This window comes from Vollenhovia emeryi, unplaced genomic scaffold (assembly GCF_000949405.1).
Source record: "Vollenhovia emeryi isolate VEMERY1.0 unplaced genomic scaffold, V.emery_V1.0 DF939233.1, whole genome shotgun sequence".
In the NCBI taxonomy this organism is placed as follows: domain Eukaryota; kingdom Metazoa; phylum Arthropoda; class Insecta; order Hymenoptera; family Formicidae; genus Vollenhovia; species Vollenhovia emeryi.
In genome coordinates, this window is record NW_011967133.1 from 355,212 (window position 1) to 360,955 (window position 5,744).

Genomic DNA, 5,744 nt, shown 5'->3' on the forward strand with positions numbered 1-5,744 from the left:
TTCGTTTCTCATTACAAGTTTTAGAATCTTAATAATTAATCGAGTAACGTTACTTGTCACTGATAAAGGTGTACAAATCAACAGCGTTTTATCCCTACATTCTTCGCGATCGAGTCTTGGAAACCGGTAACGTAAAAATAATATCACGCACGGAACAACTCTCGCTGCTGCCTGCCGGCTCGACGTTCGGCGGGCGAGTGATAAGTACGGAATTTTCATTTACGTAGATGGGCCAACGAATTCTCAACACAAAAACGAACGTTTTTTTGTTGTTTTTCACTCGGCGTGGTATCGTACGACGTCGCGCGGAGCATTGTTTACACTAAGGTCGCCGCACAGTCACTCGCCGAACGTCGAGCCGCCAAGCAGTGGCGCGAGTCGCTCCGTGCGTGATATTGTTTTTGCGTTGTCGGTTTCTAAGACTCGATCGTGAAGAATGTAAGGATAAAACGCTATTGATTTGGACTCCTTTATCAGTGACAAGTAACGCTACTAAATTAATTATTAAGTTTCTACAACTTGTAATAAGAAACGAATTGCGCGTTGAGGCTACGGCTCTTTATTAACGTGTACATACATGGATATTTTACGAGACTAACTCATGGAAAATACGAAAGTAAACCGTGGTACGTTGTCGCGGTTACATCTCGTTTACGCATCGCGCCTTTAACTATCTATCGATTTCGTGTAATCTGTTCCATTTTCGGGAAGAGAGAGACATTTGTGCGACTTCAGCGTTCGCGCTGTAATTCGCTCTGTCGTTCTTCGCAACTCGAACGGGCAGCAAGTAAAGAACGTCGCTTACTGCATTTCACGGTATTTTACATCGCGTACGGGAGTGTCCGAAATTTCGCGCGATTGATTTTCGCGAGTGAGTGCTGTGAGTGCAACAAGAAAATCTGAGAGGAGGAGCAGGCCTAGGCGGCATCGGGCAACGGCAGAGAAATCGTAAGGTCTTACATTTTTGTTATTTGCTACTTGTGCAAAATGAATCATCTGTTCTGTGCTTTCATTTTATTTATTCAAACGATTCCAACGAGCATTCGAATAAGTGTTAGAGACAAAACCATACGTATAAAATTTTGTGAGTTCATATTTAAAAGGAAGGCTTTCAGTATTCTATATAATTATTTTAATAAATACCCATTTTCAAAAATATTAAATATAAAGTATATTTAATACAATAGTCTGGATTTTACATAATTCGTCTATAATAATCGTATACATTTTTGTATTGTTACAAAATATAGGCCGGTATTCATAGTCCGTTTTTATATTTAAAATCATCTTAAGTATACTCTTAATGTGTTTTCAACCAATCACAGAGCCGTGTTAGCGTCTTAAGACAACACTTAAGATGATTTTCAAATAACAATCGACTATGAATACCGGCAATAGTGGTTCCATGTACTATCTATAAGACGGTAGTGTGAAATGAGTGTGCGATAGGATTTTCTACCAAAAAAAAACATGGCGGAATAGTACACGTGATCGAAATGGAAAAGATGAAAGGACCGACAGAGCGCGGGCATACGACCGTGGTGGCTCTCAGGTCAATCTCCATGGGAGGCGTGACCGGTCGGTTAATCGTTATTCGGGCGGGTTTTATCATCCGCGCCGGGTTATCGTCCGCGCAGGTAATCACTCTGCCGCTGAAATTCAGATGTCACGACGTTTACGGTGCGCGGTAAACGGGCACCGCGCGATCGTTTGGACGGTGGCGCGGGAGTACGATGAACCCGCGCCTGTTGGCGTGTTACGCGCTGGCTCGTCGCGGTTGCGTCGTAGTACGTCAAGGCAGATATTCCCTTTATCGCGCGTAGAAAGCGCGCTCGGCGAGAAGAAGGGGAGAGCGTAGCACAGGCCGGCCACTGCGCAGACGCTTATTTTGCTCGGTGGGCGAGGGGCGGGCGGCGGCGGGCGCGCGTTCACGGGGCATGGCGCGGTGCGCGTTCTAGTAAACAAGTTGTGTGCGAGTCGCGCGGGGGATTCTTTCGCCCCGAGCGAACGAGCGAGCGAGCGACCGACCGACCGAGCGACCCAAGCGCGAATATTCGTTTAACGACGCGACTCGCGGCTCGCAGTTCGCGGCTCGCGGCTCGCGACTCGCGATCGTTCCGTCCCGTTCCATCGCGTGCTTCACGACGCGGCTCGGCAGACCGCGTCGCCGAGGGTCTCGGCGTTCCGTCGAGAGAACGAACGGCACGGCACGGCGCGGTACGGCACGGCACGGCACGGCACGGCCGACGCCAACGGATAAACAAACGGATCGCGGCCCTCGCGTGTTATGCGTGTTACGCGCGCAAGTGTCAGTGGTGTTGGTGTCCACGGGGGAAAGTGATCGCCACGGTGTTTGCCAGCCGACCTGGGGTCCCCGACGAGGGAGCGATCTTCGATCGTGCCCGACCAAGGACGCCGAGTGATGACACCGCGACTGGACGCCGCGTTTCGGTGAGCGTATGTCTCTCCCTTGTCACGCTTCTCCGTCGTTACGCGGCATACTCGGGCTGTTGTCGCCCGAAACGAAACGAGAGGCGTCCGATCGCGGAGCCGCTTTCGGCTTTCGCCGTCGGACCTATCCGCTTACTTCTCCACCGGAGCGGCTGCGAGTCGCGTTCCTCCCCTCGTTCGCAACGGAGAAGGAACGCGATCTCGGCCGCCGCGGGGCGGGCGGGCGGGTGGGGGGGCAAGGAGGCGAGGGAAAAAGTGCGCGCGAGATTTTTTCAGGCGCTCCTCTCGCGTCGCCTCTGGGCGTTGTTCCTCGTGTCTCGGGGAGGGGGGGGGGCGACGACGCGGGGCTCTCCAAGGAGTCCTTTTCCGCGAAACACGCATGCTTTCACCGGCGTGGCGCGGCGCGGCGCTACGGCGACACGGGGGTATCAATGGCCTCCAAGACCGCCGTGAAAATCGCTCGCACGCTCGCGAGAGGGGCGGGCAGGACCGGGTTCCACGCACGAAATCGGCGGTGACGATTTTTTTCGACGAACCGGGAGGAGGGCGTGGTGAGGGGGGCGGCGGCGGCGAGGGGACGCTTCTGCGAATCTCGGCGAGGCAAACGTCGTTTGCTCCGGCAGAAGACTGCCGGCGCGGCGCGGCGCGTCGATAGGCAAGAAAGCAGCGTGGCGACGGTTATATCGCGTCCCACGATATTTCTCTCTTTAGTCACTGACCTCGCGGTCGCTCGGCTAACCTCGTTCGCCGCCGCGTCGCGCCGTCGCGTCGCGTCGCGAGCGAGCGAAACGTCGCGACGACGTCTCCCCGCGTGCTCCGGGGAGAGGAGCCGCGGTAGAACCGCCAATTCGGCTCGGCTCGTCTCGGCTCGCCTCGCCTCGGCCCCTCGATTTCAGCTCGCGTCAAAGCACTCTCCTTCGAGCGCGAGCACCTTTGTTGCTCTTACCCGCGTGCACGCACGCACGCACGATTGTCGTAAACGTACACGTATTGTTTCTCGAGCGGAGCGCGGCCGTTATTGCTCGCGCGATTCGCCGTATTCGCTCCGTTTGTCGCCGCGCCGCTTTGATCCTTCTCCGTAGCGACGGTAAACACGCCGTCTTCCGTCTTTCCCTGCCCTCGAATCCAATCTTGCGGAAAACCGGCCCGTCGGCGACGGCGACGGCTTGATTCGCCGTGATAGGCGATTCCCCTCTCGCGCCGGCGCGGAGTCTCGTCTCGAGTTTTCCAAGCCGACGGAATGCGTCTCGCGTAATCGCGCCGCGCGCCACATCGCCCACCGAAAATGGACGCCGTCTCTCCTTTCCGCGATTATCCGCGAGTCGCCGATCGATCCACCGTTCCAGCGGTTGATTTCCGATAAGGAATGCCCGATTGATAGCCACGACATGCTCCCCGCGTTTCTTTCACCGGGTATCGATTGAGCCGCACGGAGGCGACGCATCTGTTAACCTTTGGCTTGCTCCTCGAGACCCCGTTCGCTTTTTAAATTTCTAAACAATTACACGGAGCGATCGCGTCTGAGCGCGCGGCTCTCTATTGTCGAGCGAAGCTCTTCTCCGCGGAGAACCGTCGCGCAGTGAAGCTTAATTGTTTTGTAATTACGGTATTCGCTTCTCGACGTCAGTCATCCCGCGATCGAAGAAACGAAACCGAGCGCGAGTAAGTAATTAAAGAAACGTCCGTTACTTTTCAGAGAGCGAGGGGGGGGGGGGGCGACGGGCGCGATGACGTGTGAATCGATACGATCGCGATCGGAATTGAGATCAATTCGCGTGGCGTTGCTTCGCGCGGCCGACACTGCATAGTTAAACGCCTTCTTATTAGGCCGCCGGCACGGAAAATAACGTGGAACCGCGTGAGTAACGGCGACGTTTACGACGTCATAGACATCGGCAAGAAGTTGTTGCCTGGTGTGCCTTAACTAACGCGAAATCAGTAAAGTGTCCGCGCGAGAGACGTTTCAGCCTTGAAAATATTCGTAAAAATGATATTGGATTATTTGACGGCTGACATTAACGACAGGTAATAACCGCCCGGGCCCGCAATGCCTAACCCTTGCCCCGCTCCCTCGCTCCTTCTCTTTCTCATTCGCCTTTTATTATTCCTACGAGCGCCGGCGGCTCGTTTTATCCCCCGGGCGTCGTCACAAATCACGGAAGGATGATTTTTCTCTCTATCCCCCCCTTTTTTCTTTTTGCAACTGTCAGGCACGTTGATCCCGTCAAAAGCGAACTGGTGGCTATTGTTTCGCATCGATAACGCGCGCGGAAAACGATTGCCACTCGCCACGTTCCCGCGCGATACCATGCAATACCACCGTTTCTACGAAATGACGATGATGTCTAGACTCGCGCTCGCGTCGTCGTATCGTAATTGGATAGCTCGCCCGTTCCCCAAGCAAAAGTACCACGGCAACGATGGCGCGGAATGTCACCGGCGCTGTTGCGTTATTAGCGCATACCAAGGGCACACGCATCCAATAGAACGATTGCCCGGCATTGTTATGCTAAGGGGAACTCGTGGCACCGCGACATACGCGACGCCTCGCAATCGAGGAAAATTGACCGGTCGAAATCCCGTCGCGTCGCGTCGCATCGAATTGCAAATGAAAATCGGAAGATACCTTCGTCGACGCGTAGCGAGCGCCAATTATTATTTCACGTTCGGGATTGTCGACGCCCGGCGAGACGCATCTCCCGCTTAGGGACAGAGCAAGGGGGTTGTTTTCATTTTCCCCCAAAATTTATTTCTTTTAGTGAATATCCAAATATATATATAAATATATATATATATATCATAAATTTTGGAAATGGTAAGTCGCCAGTGATAAAAGAAATTCAAACGACATAGGCTGGCAAATCTCTTATTTTAATAAAATTAAATGTTTTCCTCTGGGCTGTTGTATGACTAGACGTTTGTCTGTCGATTTGCGGAGTGAGGTAATCAATTTTTTTTATTTCGATGGACATATTTTATTATTATTATTTATTTTCTGTGTACTACGACATGTTCTATCTTTTGCTGTAACAATTGGTGGGTGTAACGCATATACTTGAAAAGGACTAGTACACTCAAAAAAAGAATTGGCTGCTGTAGCCTAGAACTGGCTGCGTCAGCCAATTTAAATAGTCAAATATGGCATAGCATTTCTGTTGGTTGCAGTAGCCAATTTTTAAAGCTGTTATAAACTTGGCTGGAGTTAATACATGACTTTGCTGCTCCAACCAACTGCCTACTTTACAGCGGTTTGTAAATTGGCTACTCCAACCATTATCCCGAGCAGTAGGGTT

At 52.3% G+C, this 5,744-nt stretch overlaps 1 protein-coding gene across 3 annotated transcripts in view; it reads left to right on the plus strand.

The window, feature by feature from the left end:
* The first annotated feature begins 1,885 nt into the window (after positions 1 to 1,885).
* LOC105560323 (insulin-like receptor) overlaps positions 1,886 to 5,744 on the plus strand; it is a 55,643-nt gene continuing 51,784 nt past the window's right edge. For 2 of the 3 annotated variants that reach the window (XM_012009345.1, XM_012009342.1), the window contains exon 1: positions 1,886 to 2,451. The gene's annotated coding sequence lies outside the window, so the exon portion shown is untranslated. Of the gene's footprint in view, positions 2,458 to 5,744 lie in introns of all 3 variants that reach the window. The other variant, XM_012009343.1, reaches the window with a different exon arrangement.